At 37.8% G+C, this 19,600-nt stretch overlaps 1 long non-coding RNA gene and 1 pseudogene across 1 annotated transcript in view; both read right to left on the bottom strand.

Annotated features, from left to right (window-relative positions):
* LOC138143252 (uncharacterized) overlaps positions 1–19,600 on the bottom strand; it is a 337,288-nt gene that overhangs the window by 31,132 nt on the left and 286,556 nt on the right. The window lies entirely within an intron of this gene.
* Positions 14,347–15,318, bottom strand: LOC138143907 (isocitrate dehydrogenase [NAD] subunit alpha, mitochondrial pseudogene; annotated as a pseudogene).

Raw genomic sequence — 19,600 nt, forward strand, 5'->3', positions numbered from 1 at the left:
AGAGAAAGGGAGAGATAAAATGGCATAAATTATTTCTCATAAAAGAGGCAAGGAAAAAAACTTTTACAGTAAAGGGAAAGAGGATGAGGTAAGTGAACCTTACTCTCCTCAAAATTGGCTCAAAGAGCCTAGACACACAATTGGGTATAGAAATCTAGCTTACCTTACAGGAAATTAAGAGGGGAAAGGGATAAGAGGAGAGGGGATGATAGAGGGGAAAGCAAATTGGGGGAGGAGGTAGTCAGAAGCACAATACTTTTGAGGAGGGACGGGGTAAAAGGAGAGATAGAATATAATAAATGGGGGCATAGGATGGAGGGAGATACAGTTAGCAATAGTAACTGTGAAAAGAATTTGAAGCAAGTTTCTCTGATAAAGTCCTCATTTCTCAAATATATAGAGAAATGAGTCAAAATTATAAAAATAAGAAACATTCTCCAAGTGATAAATGATCAAAAGATATGATCAATTTTCAGATGAAATAATCAAAGCTATCTATAGCCATATAAAAAGTACTTTAACTCACTATTGATTAGAGAAATACAAATTTTAAAAAAATCTGAGATACTACCTCATACCTATTAGATTGGCTAATAGGACAGAAAAGGAAAAAGGCAAATGTTCGAGGGGATGTGAGGAAAATAAGACATTAATTCACTGTTGGTAGAGTCGTGAACTGATCCAACCATTCTGTAGAGCAATTTGGAAGTATACCCAAAGGGCTGTAAAACTATGCATACCCTTTGCCCTAGCAATAACACTGCTAGGCCTGTATCCTAAAAGAGAATTTAAAAAAGGAAAAGGACCTATATGTGATAAAATATTTATAGCTGCTCTTTTCTTATGGCAAAGAATTGAAATTGAGGGGATGCTCATTAATTGGGGAATGGCTGAACAAGTTATGATATGTGATTATGATAGAATACTATTGTACTATAAGAAATGATGAGCAGATTGCTTTCAAAAAACCTGGAAAGACTTGTGTGAGCTGATGCAAAGTGAAGTGTATTGCATACAAAAGTAACAGTATTATTAGAAGATGATCAGTTGAGTGACTTAGCTATTCTCAGCAATACAATGATCCAAGACAACTGTGAAGGACTTAAGATGAAAAAGCTATCTATCCCCAGAAAAATAATTGATGGTCTCTGAATACAGATTAAAACTTCTTTTTTTTGCTTTCTGTATTTTTCTGGAGGAGTTTTTTTTTTGTCTGTTTTCTTTCACATCATGGCTTTTGTGGATATGTTTTGTATAACTGCACATGTGTGGTCTATGTTGAGCTGCTTGCCTTCTCAATGGGGGGGTGTAGGTTAGGAGGGGAGAAGGAGAGAATTTGGAACTTGAAGTTTTGAAAAGAAATGTTGAAAATTGTTTTTACATATAACTGGGGGAAAAATTCAATTAATTAATTTTAAATTTTAAAGGAATGAGACTTCTAGTTGGTGTTTAGATAGTTGAAGATGTCTATCCCTATTTTATCCACCTTCATAACTGTTTTTTGATCTACATAGAGTACAGACAGTTAGTCTTGGAGTGAGGAAAACCTGGATTTCTGTCTCACCTCTAATAAATACTGTGAATCCCTGGTCAAATCACTATACTAAAAAGATGAAAATTTAAAACTACCTCGAAGGACCAAGAAAATTTCTCATCAATTAATATTACCTAGTCCTTCTAATGTTGTTATTCTTTAAGATCTTTGAGGGTAAAGGAAATCTTTTGCCTTTTCTGTATTCTGATCCCTTAGCTCAGTGTCTGGCACATGGCACATACTTAATAAATGTTTATTGAGTGACTGAGACTCACAGTGGATCATGCAACTCCCTAAGTTGATAAGGTGGGAAGTAGTTGCTATTGTGTCTTAATAGAGTATCTCTTCCCTAAGAATTCCTTACACCAATGAAATCACAGGTCCTATTTAAAAAATAAATGTACCAGTCAGGTGGTTTGCATGGCATGATTATTACAGTGTCTTCTCAAAAACTATGCCAGTAAAACATGAATTCTGTCATTCTATCAAAGTAACGAAGTACTAAATATGTATCATCCCTTTCCTCCATCTGACTAGTCAGTCTTCTACATTCTTCTATAAAAATAACATATTTGTTTCTCTCTCCTTTTATTCTTATCCAAATGATTTCTACTGTACTCTCTACCCTCATGCTCCTATATTCCTGTGTAAGTATATATTGTCTTGACAAAATTGTTTGCTATTATATATTGTATGACACATTTCTTTTGAACAAAAGTGTACCCTCAAGACACATGAATAACATTAAGAAATGACATTCAATCATATATTGGACAGTGAGGTTTTTATCTTCCCTTTCACTCTCTTCACTCCTTTTTGATGTCCTGATTCTATCCAAAAAGCAAAGGGTTAATTTCCATGGATGAAGTTTCTTATAACATATGCCTTTCTGACCTTCAAAATATACCTTTAAATGCTCTCTACTAACCTTTTCTTCTACAATTTACAGCCTTCTTCCTGTTCCCAGACCCAAACTCCCCCAATCCTCTCCTATTTATTATCACAGCTTGCACTAGCTAACATGTTTTAGGGCCTTCTGTCCCTATTTGAACCTGAGCAAGGAACACAGATTTGTGGATATCTAGAGGTCACAGTTTTAGAAGAGAAGAACTCCAATTCAAATTCCAACATGCTACATCCTGATCCCAAACTGCACAGATCACAGATGATTGGCTTGAATTCCTGATATAAAAAAAGACAGACTGGCAAGCACCCTAAATGTCTTCACTGATGGTTTGCTGCCCCGGCCTCCCCTCATACAGAACAGTAAATATCTCCAGTCCTTCTCACCCCTTGCTATATTCACCCTGGTACAATCATCACTGGCAGCATCCTAACAAAGAATTGAGAGAAACTAGGGCAAGGTAGAAGAGTTGAGAGAGAGAGAGAGACTAGGAATGGGGGGAAGGAGGGGAAATGCTATCCAATACCCATAAAAAATTTGTTTTTAATTCCCTGGCTATCACAGATAGTGGCTGCTGCTAGCATTTAAGATAAGATTAGTTGGTGTTGTGCTATCAGCACCTCCACATTTTCCCTGCAGGGATTCCTTCTGACAGGCTGAAGCTGGAGGCATGTCTGAGGATTAACACGAGCTAATGATTATACACTAAAGCTTTGGAACTGTCGCACTAATAGGATTAAGCAATACCAGATGCAGGTCCCCGTTCAGGTTAAAAATGCACTTTTTACATTACAAAGTCAGACAGATCCCTTTGAACATGCAATGAATATGGATGTTTTCAATTATCACAGCCTTCCAGGGCTATACGATATGGTAAATTAATCCCTTTAGAACATCGGAAACAGGACAAAATAGCCTTCTTGAAGCTGAAATCCCTCGTTTTAGATTTTCTTTCATGGGGATAAGCAGTGGCGCACCACACATAATTAATCTTATTACAAACAGAGAGAAAGGAGAAATAAAAAGAAATGGGCAAAAATTGTTTAAATATTTAAAAAACGAAGGGGAGAAAAAGCACTTTTAAATCAACATCTCTTAATTAATTTCCAAACAGTCAAAAATACAAACACTGATGTTTGACAAGCAACTGTTTGGGTGTTTTGTTTTGGGTTTTTTTTTTTTTAATGGATTTTTTTTTATCTCCCTGTCCTTCAGTCAATAACAACAGCAGAAGAAAGAAAGGGAAAAATTAAGGTCATTTAAGAAATGAGGAAGAGGATAATGGCCACAAGAAAGTACTCTGTGTGATAGCTAGAAGTTCAAGTTGATCTAATCTCAGGCTCCTTGTAAATTCCATGGACAATCTGGAGATATTCATATGCAGAATGAAAAGGTCTCTGTCTTCAAACAGATAAAATTATCCCCTTGGAATAAATCAGAAGGAAAAGAGTAGAAAGGTAAATTCTCAAGGATGGAACCTAAAAAGCCTCAGGGATATTGTTATGGAGTAAATGTCCAAAAATGTGGCTACTACTTATTACAAGGATTCCCCTGGGAGAGAAGTTTGAGCTATCCATCACAGAAGTCTGATTAGAAACCAGGAGGTGGGGAGTTTCTCAATAATGAGGACATAGCAAACATGAAATATTTCAGTGATTCATCAATCTGAGTTTACATCAATGTCAGCACTCTTGGCCTCAATGCCAATGACAACAAACCCTCCACGTCTTATTAGCCATTCTAAGTGACTTGCTTTGACCCATAGAATTTTCATTGGGTGATCCCTAGCCCTCATTGAACATAGCTAGCCTGGGTTTCAAAAAAAAAAAAAGATGTTGTACCTATTACTGACCCAGTATCCAAAACTTTCCAGATCATATATTAAGATGATAATAGCTTGGGGGAGACTGGGGTGACCTCCACACTATGGAGTGTTTGGATGGAAGAAACTTATAATCTTTATCTGTTTAAGTCATTATGACCATCGGCATTGAACTGACCCCATCAACATTTCCCAGAAATAATCCTTCCCTTATTTTCCACAGAAGCACAGAATCTCAAACTGAAACCAATCTCAGCATTCTTCTAATCCAACCCACACTTAAATAAGAATCACTTTACATTATGACTGTCACCAAATTCCATTAATATTTTACCTAGTTAAAAGAAGATAGAATGACCCAATCCTCCTTCCCCTGATACAGAATAATATGAAAGCTAAATAGAAGTTGTGGGAGGACATATAGTATTTATATCCTGGTCATATGGGCCAGTAGTTCATTGCATGATTATGGCTGGAATGAAACTAAAATCAATGGTAATTAAAAAAAAATGAAGTGAAATGTGAGGACTCAATCTTATCCTCTCCTATTAAAAACATTCTTCTTGGCCCCAGAAAGTAGACCTAATCATAGTAAAGGGAAGTTATAGGGAGGCAATAAAGTTTAACAAAAGGAAAATCTTAGTATAAGGGGAAATTTATTTCTTCTCCCCAACATTATCCTTCATTTTAATTGATATAATAACAGGTGTTGAGGTGTTTGTGCATTATTAAGGTGTTAACATCCCGTGGTTTCTTAATGCAGTATGAATGTCTTTCTCTGAGTGAATCAGAAGGGACAGTTCCATTGTCTAGGCTGAAAATGGGATATACTTTTGGGGGCTTTAAATTGCCAAGCTCTCAGCAGAGTTCCGGTGAGTGCAGGCCAATAGTTGACTATAGAAGAGACAATTGGGCAGAGAAGATTTCTTTTTCTTTCCAAGGTATCTAACAACTGGGCTACTCACACAGAAGGACACATTCCACCCAGTCTGAGTCCTAGATAGTTGGAGGCACCATTGAAGAAGAGTTCTAGCCAGACACAAATGCATAGAGCCTTTTATCTGAGGAAGGAATTGAGTCTGAGAATCAGAAACTCTGGCAACAGAAAAGTGAGCTGGGTTTGGAATGGAATTAGCCCTGGCAATTATGAGTCAAGCTATGGAGAGGAGCAGACTCTGGAATTCCAACTGAGCAAACAATGGGAGTTTTTAAGGACTTCCTGCCTCTCTGGATTTACTCTACATTGCAGGCCACAGAAACTTCTTCACCTTGGAAGTTCATTGCATGCCTGGATTTCTCACAATGGAAGTACCTTCCTCTCTATGGCCTATTCCTCTAGCTGGATCCATTTTAGGAAGGATATCCAGGCCAGCCAGGTCTTCATTCCTCTCCAGGATGAACTCTCCAGACTTTTACTACCATAAACCTGAGTGTGTACCCTTTTGTTTGTTTTCAACTTCCTTCCTTTTATTTGTTATTGTCTCCCATTTGAATGTAAGCTTCTTAATAGCAAGGACTGTCTTTTTTTCTGTTTATATTTGTATTCCCAGCATATTACATGTAGTAATTGCTTAATAGATACTAGTTAACTTGACTTCACTTGAGGAAAAATGATTTTTACATGCATCAGTAAAGAAGTTGGTTGCCTTGGTGATGTGTGCTCCCTACATTTCTGTCCCGCTTTCATTGTATTAGAAGTGTTTGCCCATTCTTCTCATAAATGTTATGTTCATTAAAGGGAGGGTGTGCATAAGGTTTAAGGGTGGAATGTTTTGTAGCTATTGTTCTTGTTATGCCACCATCTTAGAGAATGCCTTTGCTAAGAACTACTTGTGTCTACAGGTTGATTGTTAATAGGAAACACATTTTGGAGGCTTGTGAGATAGAGTGTTTGGAGTGTAGACGCACAGGGTTACTCCTACAACCTAAGGCAGCAGGTGTCCTCTGGAAACCAGATCCATAAATGCTAGAGCAAATTGGAAGCCTCATCCAGAATGGGTGCTGTACCACCAGAACTGAAAATGAAATGGGTTTCTTTGAAAAGTAGTTGACTTTTACATAACTGTAATTAGTCAAGAAGAGATTCCATGATGCCTTGTAGGTGATGTTGTAGAGAAAATTCATGCATCTGGTTGGGGGCGGTGGCAATGAGGAAAAAGCAAACCTCATAGTAACTTTCTATTAGCACCTTAACAGGGAGAGACAGTGGGTCTATTGGTAGCTGAGATTTGTTATGTGTAAGCTATGTCAGGGAAAGGTAGACAAAGATTCAGACCCTCACAATCTTCCAGAGTTCAGGAAGGGTATGATTGCATTTTATGAGTTTCCCAGGAAACTTCCAGGATAGTTGTATGTCTGTGTGTTTCTCCAATTCTTTTGCTCCATAGAAAAATGGCTACTATAGCAGTCGTATGTTATGTCTGTTTTAGATATCACATGGGTAAGTCTCATGCTATGGCTATTTTTGGTATTATCCCTAAAAACAAGGGTTCACTTTTTTTGCACAGGAAAACCTACAATGATAAGACAATTCTGAGATAGCTCAGGCTGAAGATTTGATGAGACAATTGTTTAAGACTTAGTCTTTGGGAGTCAAGATGGCAGAGTAAAAGCAGGAACTTGCTTATGCTCCTGCACCAACCACCTCCAATACCTGTGAAATATGACTCTAAACAAACTTTAGAGCTACAGAACCCACAGAGTGACAGAGAAAAACAAATCTCCCACTGAAGGCAGCCCAGCAGGCCGACAGGCAGGATTTTTCACACCAGGCTCTGAGCTGAGCACAGCCCCATGTGAGCTGTGTGGGCCCCAAGCAGAGGCACAGACCAGCCAGAGCAGACTTCAGGAGAGTGAATCACCAGCGGTAGTTTCCAGATTTCTCAACACATAAACTCCAAAGAGAAAGTAAAAGGTCAGTAGGGAACTCTGTTAGAACCAGCAACAGAAGAGTCTGGCTCCTGCCTCCACCCCTGGGGCAACAAGTGATGGAGGTGCAGCAGCCACAGCTGTATGGCCGCCTCTGGAATTCCTGGCCTGCAGATCGTAGGTGGAACAAGAGACCATTCAGAGGTTAATCGCTCTTGCTTTGACCTGCTTGGATCTGGGACACAGTTTTGGGTGGTGGTCCTGGGGTGTGTGGCCAGGATGCCAGAGTTTGTGATGGCTGCAGAAAGGGTGCCCTCTTCAGACCTCTGACAACTGTGAAAATGCTAGTGATTTTGGAAACCACTATCACTACTCTGTAAGCAGAGTTCTATTGTGGCAAAGAGTTCAAAAGTCAAATAATAATTGGCTGGCAAGATAAGCAAGCAGAGGAAGCACAATCAGACGATAGATCCTCTTTTGGGGGAAAAAGAATCAAAACACGGAACCAGAAGTAGAAAACAAAGTCAAAACTCCTGCATCAAAAGCTTCCAAGAAAAATATGAATTGGTTGCGGGCCATGGGGGAGTTCAAGCAGGATTTTGAAAATCAAGTAAGAGAAGTGGAAGAAAAATTGGGACAAGAAATGAGAATAATGAAAGAGAATCATGAAAAGCAAGTCAACAGCCTGCTAAAGGAGACCCCAAAAAATAAAGAAAATAACACCTTAAAAAATAGACAAACTCAAATGACAAAAGAGACCCAAAAAGCCAATGAGGAGAAGAATGACTTAAAAAAAACCAAATTGGCCAAATGGGAAATGAATTTCAAAAACTCACTGAAGAGAATAATTCCTTCAAAATTGGATTGGGGCAAATGGAAGGTAATGACTTTATGAGAAATCAAGATACAACAGATCCAAACAAATGGTGTCAAGATAAAACAGATCCAAACAAATGAAAAAATAGAAGGCAATGTGAAATATTTCATGGGAAAAACCACTGACCTGGAAAATAGATCCAGGAGAGATAATTTTAAAATTATTGGATTACCTGAAAGCCATGATCAAAAAAAGAGCCTAGAAATGGTCCTTTGAGAAATTATCAAGGAAAATTGCCCTGATATTCTAGAACCAGAGGGCAAAATAGAAATTTAAATTCACTGATCACCTCTTGAAAAAGATCCCCAAAAGACTAGGAATATCATAGCCAAATTCCAGAGTTCCAAGTTCAAGGAAAAAATATTACAAGCAGTCAGGAAGAAACAATTTGAGAATTGTGGAAACACAATCAGGATTACACAAGACCTAGCAGCTTCTAAATTAAGGGATCAAACGGCTTGGAATATGATATTCTGGAGGTCAAAGGAGCTAGGACTAAAACCAAGAATCACCTACCCAGCAAAACTGAGTATAATGCTTCAGGGGAAAATGTGGTCATTCAATGAAATAGAGAATTTTCAAGCATTCCTCATGAAAAAACCAGAGCTGAACAGAAAATTTGACTTTCAAATATAAGAAGCAAGAGAAGCATGAGAAAGAAAACAAGAAAAAGAAATCATAAGGAACTTATTAAAGTTGAACCATTTACATTCCTACATGGAAAAACAATAATTGTAACTCATGAGACTTTTCTCAGGATGAGGATAGTTGAAGGGAATATGTATGTATACACACACACACATATATGTATATGTGTATGTATAAATACATACATTTATGTATAGGAGGGTTTATGTGTGTGTGTGTATATATATATGTGAGTGTGTGTATGTGTGTGTAAATGTATACATAGAGAGAGGGCACAGAATCGGTTGAATGGGAAGGGATGATATCTAAAAAATAAAACTAAGAGGTGAGAGAGGAATGTAATGGACAAAGAAGAAAGGGAGAGACAGAATAGGTTAAATTATCTCATATAAAAGAGGCAAGAAAAAGCTGTTACAATGGAGGGGAAGAGCAGGAAGATGAAAGGGAATGGGTCTGCCTTACTCTCATTGAATTTTGCTTAAGGAGGGAATACATTAAATTAAGGAGGGAATACATTAAATTGGGTATCATACCCTACAGGAAAGAGAGGGGAAGGGTATAAGAGGGGGGATGATAGAAGGGAGGGCAGATTGGGGGAGAGGGTAGTTAGAAGTAAACACTTTTGAAAAGGGACAGGGTCAAAATAGAAAATAGAATAAGTTGGGGGTGGGATAGGATGGAGGGAAATATAGTTAGTCTTTGACAATATAACTACTATGTAAACGTTTTGTGTAACCACACATGTACAACCTATATTGAATTGCTTGTCTTCCCACTGGGGGTGGATGAGGAGGGAAGAAGGGAAAGAATCTGCAAATCAAGGTTTTAAAAACAAATTTAAAAAAAAATTAATAAAAAAGACTTCGTTAGGGGCGGCCAGGTGGCTCAGCGAGTAAGAGCACTGCCTCCAGTGTCGGGATGACCTGGATCAAATCCGGACTCAGATAGCATCACACCCAGAAATAACTGGCCTTGTAACCTTGAGCAAGTTACTTAACCCTGATTGCTTAAAAAAAAAAAGACTTAGTCCTTGGAGACTTAAGTGAAAAGGTCACTTTAGGAAGTCATGTATGTAACAGAGACATCCATCTAGAATGTCACTTCTCCTGTCACTCTGCTTAATTTCTTACAAATTGTTTATTGGCTATCTTTCAGGGTCATTTAGAATAATCATTGGTCTTTTTTGGCCATGCAAACTTGAATTCAAAATGTACTTCTATAATTTCAGGGTTGATCAGGTGGGGGTAACATTTGTAATAGGAAAATTAGGAAAATCATCTCAATTAGATGGCCTCTCTGACAAAAAAAAAGGGATGCCTACTTTGGGGCAAATATAGACACTTCAATTCTTAAAACAATTTTTAACATTTGTTAACATGTAAACATGTAACATTTAACACGCAAAAGCAATTTTTAACATTGTAGCAGCAACCACACTGGTATACCCAGGATGGCTGCTAGCACAGGTTCTTAAATCTGCTTTACTAGGAAATATAGGGACCAGCAGTCTTTTTAAATTACATTCATTAGTTCAGTGGAAAAGTCAGCACCCTTAACTTCAGAGAAAATCCAAACAAAGAAAATAGAGAAAATACAAGCAGAGAAATAAAGACCAACAGACAGGGCTTCTAACTGTCTGAGAAATTAGCACAGATCCACAGACATATCCAACTGTCTGACCAAGGCAATGCATACATAGTTACCAGAAAAAAAAAGCACCAACATCTGGATTTTTTAAAGTCAGGGAGCTCTTTAACAGCTAACCAGAGTCTAATCTGTCCAAATCACAAGTACACTCTTTCCAGTGAGTGAACCCCCAAAGCAAAATGCTAACCTCAGAGTATATATACCATTCTTCAGGATCAGACACATTAAAACCCTCATTACCCACTGCCTAATTACAAAGTAACAAAGTAAAAGCCTCCCCTAATCAAGCTTCCCTTACTGGGCTCCATGTGAGGTCTATTATTGGACGGGAAGATCTTATATCCCAATAACATTACAAACATTTGTTCTTAAAACTTTGCATTCTCAATTCTTTCCTCAAGGAATAGTTCTTAATAGCATTTGGATACCCATATTATAAATATAAAATTATTAACAATATGAGACTGGTAGGTACTAGACCTGTGTTAATCACTCTCAACAATTATGACTGAAGAGGCACTAGGATAGGACTAAGTTGTTACAAATATTTAGAAAAGCCTTTAGTGCAGGTTCTGACCAGTGGTAGGTGCTTAATAAATGTTTATTGACTACTTAGTGAATGTCTTAAAAAGTTGAACAAATAATTAAAGAGTATTCTAGTGGGGTATTTGATTCCTATAGAATGGAATAGCATAATAGGTTTACAGTTTAGTTCAGCTTAACAATTAGCTAGACAAGAAGTGAAGGATACTTAGGTTCAGAAGTTCAGAAAACAAACTGAAAAGTTGAGGTGAGTAGAGGACGACATGGACTATTAGAGAGCTAAAATATGGGGATTTAAAGGTCTTTGTTTTCATTAAATTGCTAAAGTTTTCCACTAACGTCTCATGAAATGAGATTAATATAAAATGAGTAGAACGATGGTGGGACAAGTAAAAAAGATCCCTGTCATGATTAGTTTTGGGGTTAAGATGGCTTGGGAATCTTTTAGGGATTGGGGATCTTTAAGACAAAAGAGAAGAAACTATACATTGAAAAGTTGGGGTTTCACATAAATATTTTATTCAGAGTCAAACCAATTAATGGAAAGTATCTTTTCAAGATAGAGTCCTAACCAAAGGCGTGATTACAGTTGAAGGTTAACTTAGCTGACATGATATGAAGCTATCCTGAAATGGAAGGCAGAATGGGTAAGGTGATTTGGGGGATAGTAGATATTGCTGTAGCTAGGGTAACATTTGGGTTCCTGTGGCTGAAGCTATACAATCATACGTTCAAGATACTATAGTTTTCCCAAGCAAAAACCACTTGGAAGGTACACAAAGGTTCTGTTTCAGCACCATGACTCATTTTCTGAACTCCTGAACTTAAGTATCATTCTCTTCTTGTCCAGGGGATCATTGAACTAGACTGAACTGTCCAATTACTAATTCCTCTCCCATACTCACTCCTCTCAACTCTGACTTTCTATCTCTCTTCTACCAGTTTTCTCCTTAATGCCCTCTATAGTCTGGATTTCAATCTCATCATTCAATTGAAATTGCCCCCCCCAAAAAAGTTACCAATGACCTCTAAACTGGCAAATCCAATATCTTTTTTCCATCCTCATCCTTCTTGACCTCTAGGCAGTCTCTGACACTTTTGATTATCCTCTTCTTTTTCCTCCAGGTCATGCCCACTAACAATGTGTATCCACGAAGGAATCACCATCTGTTTTGCTGCCAAGTACCATGGGACTTTTCCATCTGACTTGCAGCTGAAACCTTGTATGTGTGTTATCTCCCAATAAAGAATGTGAGCTCATTGAGAATAATAACTATCTCCTTTATCCCTGGTGCTTAGCATTGTGTTTTACACATAGTAAGCACTCAGTAAATGTTTTTTTCATTCTTTCTATTTCAACACAACTCAATATTATTTCTATTTAATTCTGTTTGATTCCTGAATATCAATATTGTTTTTTCACTTTAATCCAGGTTACTTAATACCATTACTAAAAATAGAATGTCTTTATATTTGATTTTATACTTGATTCTTACTTTCTGACTTTATTTTGATCAGAGTAAAATATTAGTTACCAAATTAAAATTAGTTATCAAATTTAAAAATTAGTTACCAATCAGGCTTTCAGCGTGATTTTAGTGATTTCACATACATATAAACGTACATACACACATATGTATGTATACATATATTTCCATTATGTATGTACTTATTATTAAATAATATAATGAAATTTTATTATTCTTAAAAGATTTTTTTACGTGGGATACTTTACCTATGGAATGACATTTAACCTGAAGTCTGAAAAGTTTGTGATTGTAGGAGATACTTTCAAACAAAATGAACTGCTAATTGTGTGACATACAGGCAATTGAGTTTTTTAAAGAATAACACTTCTCTTCCTACGGATTTTCATTTCAGCGATGGAGATCAAATTTAAGATTTTTATGTAACACTGACGTTTTGATGAAACCTTCAAGAGGTTTGCTACTTTACTTTCACTGTGTTGATGTTCCTGCCTTTTCTATGTCATAAGCTTTCTATTGTGGGGGATAGTTAGATGAAGATAGCAAATCAGTCACATCACACTGATTAAAATGTTGACAGGTCAGTTCAATGGAGTGTCCATACAAACACCTTTCATGAATTTCATTTTTATGGGGTAGGTGGTGAGACCAAACCCTGAAGTGGTTTTGCATCTTATTTACTTTTCTTTACAGTGGTCTAGGTCCTTTGTTGACTGGTTGTGATGTCACCATAACTCACAGAAGAAGATCAAAGCCCTGGGCATCCTTTTTTGACAGAAGCAAATACCTTTGATAAGTGTACTCCTTATTTTGTGGCTCAGCTGATGTTAATGATAAGATAACCATTGAATAAATGTCTCTCATTTGTACCACCTGTACAGAATCACCAGATATCAAAATTTCAGAGTTGGAAGTGACTGCAATGCCCATCTAGTCTAACCCATATCTGAAAAGAATCTTCTTTGCAACACTCCTGGCAAGTTGCCATGTAGCCTTTGCTTGAAGACCTTCAAAGATGGTGAGAACACCACTTCCTGAAGCAGCCCATTCTACCTTAGATCCTAATCATTAGAAGAATTTATTGAAATCAAACCTAAATTTCCCTCTTTGAAACTTCTAGAGATTTCTTCTAGTTCTGTTCTCTGGAATGAAGCATAAGGAAATGATAATGATGATGATGATGATGATGATGATGATGATGATGATGATGATGATGATGATGATGATCCATTATTCCCATCCATTATCCCACTTGTTATAGAGTATTGTTAGAAATGTTCTACAATCTACTACAAAAAGGACTGTTATACATATTTTTTGCACATGTAGGTCCTTTTCCCTTTTTGTGATCTCTTTGGAATACAGATCTAATAGTAGTATTGCTGGATCAAAGGGTATGCACAATTTAGTTACCCTTTGGACATAGATCCAAATTGTTCTCCAGAATGATTGGATCAGTTCACAACTCCACCAACAGCTCATTAGTGATCAAATTTTCCCACATCCTCTCCAAAATTTATCATTTCTTCATCTGAAAACTGCCTATTCATATACTTTGACCATTTATCAACTGGGGAATAGCTTGTATTCTTATAAAATCAGGTCTCTATATATTTAAGAAATAAGGCCTTTATATTTTTGGGGGGGTTTGCAATCTTTATTCATGCATACAATAAATCTTTTAAAGAGCAAATCTCTTTATTTCTTAGCCCACTTCACAAATTTGAAATGTATCATTTGTACCCTCTTTGATGTAACTCTCCCAGGAAATTCCTCTTATACCCGCTTATTTTTATAAGAATGTCATCTTGTGCTATGTTAGAATCCTGTCTTTTTCCCATTATACTTTACATGATCCAAAGAAAATAGGGGTTTTCTTTAAAAAGTTAGCTGTTTCTCTGTTAGTTCAGTATCATGAATATTTACAGCAAGTTGAGGAAAAAAGCTGTTCTAACTGAAGTGTACAGTGGTTAACAATGGAAAACAACAGGACAGGAATACATCTTTACAATATATAAAACGTCTTCACCAGAGAGAGAGACATTCAATAAATAAAACAATGTATTGAAAAAAGTCCACTGGAAGCAGGCACCAGAGGGTCACTTGCATCCCTGGGCACAGAATGTATTAAGAAAAGGCCTGATTTAGAATGTTTGCTCTGTCAAGAAATATGCAAGCCCAACGTATAGTATATGGATGGTAGATAGTCTACAACAGGTTTTTCTCTGTTTTAGGAGTGACTGCTGCAATGTGCCTAATGGGAGAAGCCTTCTTTAATCTAGGTCTTTTTACCCGGCAGCAGATCTCATTCGTGGAGTCTGAGCTCTTGGCATTTCCTCCCAAATCTTTTATCAAGCTCTTTCCATCTTTAATTGTTGCAAAGCAGGCGGTCTCAATCTTTGCTGCATAGTCATGCATCCCCATGTGTCAAAGCATCATCACAGCACTCAGAAGCAGCACTGTGGGATTGGCCATATCCTTCCCAGCAATGTCTGCGGCTGTTCCATGAACCGATTCAAAGATTGCTATTCCATTAGCGCCAATGTTTCTACTTGGTGTGACACCAAGACCCCCTATCAGGCCAGCACATAAATCACTAAGGATGTCCCCATACAAGTTGGGCATCACAAGAACATCAAACTGGGATGGATCTTGTACCATATTCAAACATACTGTATCGAGGTACATCTCATTAAATTTAATATCTTTACAGTTTTCTGCAACTTCCCTGCACTTTTGAAGAAAAAGCCCATCTGACATTTGCATGATATTTGCTTTGTGCACAGCAGTCACTTTGCTGCAGTGATTGTTCCTGGCATATTCAAAGGCAAATTCAGCAATGCGCTTCCTTCTGGCCACTTGCAGTATTTTTTCCTTGACCTGATAGGTATGAAATGTGGCTATAATGTTCCTTGGAATTTTTGTTTTGGGGTCTCTTTCCTGAGGTGATTGGTGGATTCTTTCAATGCCTATTTTGTCCTCAAACATTATAATTTATTAATAATTTCTTGAAAGATGCTGTCCGAGTCCTCCTTTTGATTATGGCTTTCAGGGAGTCCAATTTTTCTGACATTGTGTCTCAGAGACCCATTTTTCAGGTCAATTGTTTTTACCATGAGGTATTTTAAATTTTCTTCTATTTTCTTCATTTCTTTGAATTTCTTTGATGAGCTTCATAGAGTCTAACAGAGTCATGATTCCACTTGCCCAATTCTAACTTTTAAGGAATTGGTTTCCTCTGCTAGCTTTTATACTTTCTTTTCTATTTGGTCAATTGTACTTTTTAAGGAGTTGTTTTCTTCAGTGGATTTTTGTATCTCCTTTTCCATTTGGCCAGTTCTATTTTTTAAGCAATTGTTTTATTTTTCCATGCTGTTGACCTTTCTTTTTTTTCATAATTCTCTTGTATCACTCTCATTTTTTTCCATTTTTTTCTTCTAGCTCTCTTAAATGAATTTCAAGTTCCCTTTTGAGCTCTTCCATGATTTCTTTCTGGGCTTGATACTATGTCCCATTTTTGTTTGGGGTTTTGCCCATAGTTTTGACATTGTTGTTCTCTTCTAAGTTTTTGTCTCGGTCTTCCTTGTCACCAAAATAACATTCTATGGTCAGATTCTTTTTTATTATTTTTCGTTCATCTTTTTTTTTTACCTTTTTCTTTCTTTTTAAATTTGAGCTCTGCTCCCACGGTGTAAGATGCACTGTCTCAGGTTTCTTGCACCAGAGGCTGCAGGTCCTGGATGTTTACCTGGTGCTACATTGATCTTGACCTGAGGCCCATGAAGATCCTCTTGTTTGATGCTGTGATGAGGAGGTGGGATGGGGGGTGGCTGGCACTGCTGGAGGCTGTAGAGGTCTGGCAGCTTAGCTGGTACTGATCCAGTGTCCTAGAGCTGGTGTCCAGTGTGTGCTGAGGTCAGTGGAGTGTCTCTGAATTTCCCTGGGGCTACACTGAAGCTAGGATATGCTGTATCATGTGGTGGTTCTCAGAGCTGGAGTCTGTCTGTTCCCCTGGCTATGTTGAGCACTTTGGGGAGTCCTAATGTTGGTGCTTGCCTACTCCACAGCACTGAGGCTCAGGATCTCCTGCTGTTTTGTGGAGGTAGGGCTCACTGCTGGCTTGCTAGGCTTGGTTCCTGCCCTGGTCTGTGTTCATCTTTTGCCTGAGTGAGACAGACCTTTCTTTCTGATCTTCCAACTTTCTTGGGCTAAAAGACTGCTTCATCTGGTCTTTTTTTCTGATTCTTCTGTCCCAGGATTTATTTTGGGGGCACTATTTTATGGTTGTCTGGAGGTGGATATGGAAGAATTATGACAATTTACTGCTTACTCTACTACCTTGGCCCCCAGAAGTAGTCTGGAGTAATCTTAAAGGTGCCACTATAAACCAGGGCTCTCAGCATCCCTAAATCTGCAGGTAGTTCTATAATATTCAGGTCTGGAAAGGATAAAACGAACTTTTTTCTGTCTCTACAGAACTCTTCCAGAAGCTGTATACCATGAAAGTGACTAGGACAGGAGCACCAGCCCTGGAATTAGGAGGACCTAAGTTCAAATCCAGCCTCAGACACTGGACATACCTACTAGTTGTATGACCCTGGGCAAGTCACTTAACACCAATCGCCTTTCTTTCCCACCTCAAAAAAAGAAAAGTGACGAGGACAATGGGCCCATCTGGTTGTTTTCAGATACAGTCGTCTTATTGTTCATTTTATATTGGACACCCCAAGGAGTTGCGCCACAACAGCTTGACCAGCTTGAGCTACAGCTGGAAGATACACTGTGCTCAGGTGTATTGGGAATGTTTATCACAGATTCACGAATGGCTATGATTACATGCTCTGTTTTTACGTGAGCAGCATTGGCTGCCTGATTGCTCTCAACCCCATGGCTCCAAACAACATCTGCTTCCCTAGAAACTCTTCTTGAGTACTGAAAATGATGGTGCCTTTCCTTCCACCTGCACAGTTATTTCTTCCCCTCCCATCACTAACCCATTTTCATTATCTAATTGATGGGTTAAAAAAAAAGAAACTAGCACTTTCCTGTTCATGACAGACAGATTACCAGAGGCACAGCAAAACAAGGGCACAACTATTAAAACTGGTTTCATTGGAGTTTATTCATACGATTCTCCATAATCATGATAGTTGATATTTAAGTAATGCTTTCCAGTTTAAATGTCACTTTACAGACATGATCTACTTTGAGTTTCTTAACAACACTATGATATAGGTTCTACTAACACCCCCATTTAAGAGATGAGGAAACTGAGGCTAGAGAAATTAACTGGTTTTATCTGTTATAGTAAGCTAGTAAGTGCCAGAGTCAGAATTAGAAGTTATGCCTTCCTGGCTCTGAGTCCAACAGTCTGTCTACCACACCAGTACTGACCCTGAGAATTGTTACAAAAGACTGCAGAAGTCTTTGTAAGCATCATAGACAGCAAGAGTTCCTGGTTCTAATATGGATAAATGGAGTCCATAGGATCATAATTTTAGAGGAAAGAAGGGACTGTATCCTCAGAAAGGTGAAGGCCCAAGGTTATATAGGGAGTTAGTGGTGGAGTCCAGATTTCAACATGGGTCCTCTGATTCCACTGTGCTACAAAATTAAAGCTGGTGGAGGTCTCAAATCCTCCACTGAGTAAATTCTGCCATGCTAAAAACATAGGCCTAGTTTCCTTTACCCTAATTTCCAAGATTCCCTGCTGATGAGATATTTAATGGTGTAAGGTGACTATGCCTCATCTGGTTGTCCCCTATTTTCTGACCATGATTATGTTTCTTTTACCCCGATTTTTTTTATGCTCAAATTTAACAAATTCAACCCTCACTACAAATGATGTAATGCACTGTGGTTTTGCTGCCCACCTAGAGTACAGACCTAAGGGCTGAAGATTCTGAAACTCTGCTTTGGATAGCATCTATGTGTTATGTTAGTGAAAACCACAAGACAATACTGTGGAATAATTATTTTAGTTAAAAACAAAAAAAAAATTAAACAAAAGACTCAAAGTGCTATTAAATTCATAAACTATTACAAATGGAAAGGACCTAAGATATTTAATTCAACCCCTTTGATTCTCTGCCACTTGATGTACCTTACAACCCACAGTGCCCCCAATAGGTGGTCATCTAGCCTTTGTTTTAATACCTCAGAGATGAGAGGAGCTCACTATCCTTTGAGGTTTTCTGTTCTATTGCTAAACAGCTGTAGCAGTCATAGGATTCTTTCTTATATTGATCTCCCCAATCAAAGAGGTTAATTTGGGCTTATTATAGGTTAAAAAATTGTTCAGATTTCTCCTCTCTCTTTGCCTATACCTCTCTGTTGTATTTATTATCTTGCATTTGTATTTCCAAGTGTTTCTTTTCCCCTCTGCTAGATAATAACATCCTTAGTCAATGGTTGATCTCTCTTGGTAGAGAGAGCGTCTTCATCCATCAGTTTCCTATACCAATGAAATCACCACTTCAGTCTCTATTCCCATTCATTATCCTCCTTGTTAGAAATGTCCTACAACCTATTTCTTCCCAGCCATGTGCATGGAAAGCAGTTAGGTGACTAAGAGGACAGAGTACCAGACTTATAGTTAGTAAGGCCTGAGTTCACACCAGGTCTCAGACACTAGCTGTGTAACCTGGGCATTTAATTTCTGTCTTAGTCAGTGTCCTTATCTATGAAGTGGAAATAACAATGTAGCACCCACATCCTAATGTTGTAGTCAGAACAAAATGAGAAAATATTTGTGAAGTGCTTTGCAAAGCTTAAATCCCTATATAAATGTTAGTTATCATTGTTACTTATAGTAGTTTATCATTTTCCATACTTGTACAACCAGTACCTAGCACAGGGTCTTACACATAATAGCTGCTTAATGAATATTTATTAAATTGGACTGAATTAAATCTGCCTGGCAGACTTCCTTCTCCATTGAAATTACCTGGTAACTCCTCTACCCACATCCAGAGAATCTTCATTGGGTGGGAGTTTATGACAGGGGTATGATACAACCACAGGACGTAGAAAAGACTGCCTTCTCTCTGTACCCACATGGACACACTTTCCTTGTGAACTCTATAGGTAAATGTGTCATTAGGTAGGTCACTTGATACCTAAGGAAATTGATTTTAGGTAAATTGGCATTAATAAATGAATGAATAAATAGATAGACAGAGACAGACAGCCATCCAGACAGACAGACAGATAGATAGATAGATAGATAGATAGATAGATAGATAGATAGATAGATAGATAGATAGATAGA

Source organism: Petaurus breviceps, unplaced genomic scaffold (genome assembly GCF_028583685.1).
Source record: "Petaurus breviceps papuanus isolate PSGF00001 unplaced genomic scaffold, PetGlider_PUasm1.0 138, whole genome shotgun sequence".
Classification (NCBI taxonomy): Eukaryota; Metazoa; Chordata; class Mammalia; order Diprotodontia; family Petauridae; genus Petaurus; species Petaurus breviceps.